Source organism: Sinocyclocheilus grahami, unplaced genomic scaffold (genome assembly GCF_001515645.1).
Source record: "Sinocyclocheilus grahami isolate Dianchi unplaced genomic scaffold, SAMN03320097.WGS_v1.1 scaffold1394.1, whole genome shotgun sequence".
Classification (NCBI taxonomy): Eukaryota; Metazoa; Chordata; class Actinopteri; order Cypriniformes; family Cyprinidae; genus Sinocyclocheilus; species Sinocyclocheilus grahami.
The window spans coordinates 166,634-167,493 of NW_015506573.1; the positions used below are offsets into that span (position 1 = coordinate 166,634).

The window sequence follows — 860 nt, forward strand, 5'->3', positions numbered from 1 at the left end:
TAAAGAAGTTGTTAACATGAACATCTGCTGTTTACTTCTCTCACTGTGCACACTTTTATTGCATTAAAATGTGTATTGTTTCATTTGGTTAACTAAATGTGTTTGTTTAAAATCTCTTAACCTGTGGGAGGACGCCAGCGCACAGAAGCGTTCTTTGTTTACATGAGTTCAGAGTTACTGCTAGTTTTAATGTTAAAGAATGCAATTAACTTCATAAACTAACTTACATCATTAAAAAGGTCTACAACTCAAGCTTCATATCGATCTCGACTTCGTTTTTCATTTACATAACTCCTGGCATAAATTAAGAAATGACTGTAACTGTAAGTTTTTAACTCTTTTTGTTTTAAAATTCTTTAAATTTCTCATAAATGTAATGCGTAAACAAACCCGCGTGGCCGTATCAACCTGGGATTATCAGATATGTATTTATTAATATTTTATTTTGAGTTAAGAAATTTTAGATAAAAAAAATTATTAAATTATTATATTAACACTAGAACTGCCACGGGGTCATTTTACCCATGGCTGTTTTTCATATGTAGGCTACATAATATGTTTTCAGTAAAGAATATCCAAGTCTCACAGTCATTGACTTTTACTAAAATTGTGTTATTTACAATCCCCTGTTGTTAAAAAAATTGTTTAGATAAAACCAGAATAAAAGCTGGGCATTTATACCTATAAGCGCCATCGAGTCAAATTTACACATATAATTCCTTTATTGTCGCGCTGTCATTGAGCAACATGTTAACTTACTGCAAACAGTCACACAACGCACGTTCAAATTGAGATGTTTTAGCCAACTCATAAATGTTCAGACTTTGGATTAATTATTCATTTTTGTTTTGCACATTTTT

The 860-nt window shown here is 31.0% G+C and overlaps 1 protein-coding gene across 1 annotated transcript in view; it reads left to right on the forward strand.

The window, feature by feature from the left end:
* thrb (thyroid hormone receptor beta) overlaps window positions 1-860 on the forward strand; it is a 155,441-nt gene that overhangs the window by 139,525 nt on the left and 15,056 nt on the right. The gene's annotated exons all lie outside the window — the stretch shown is intronic.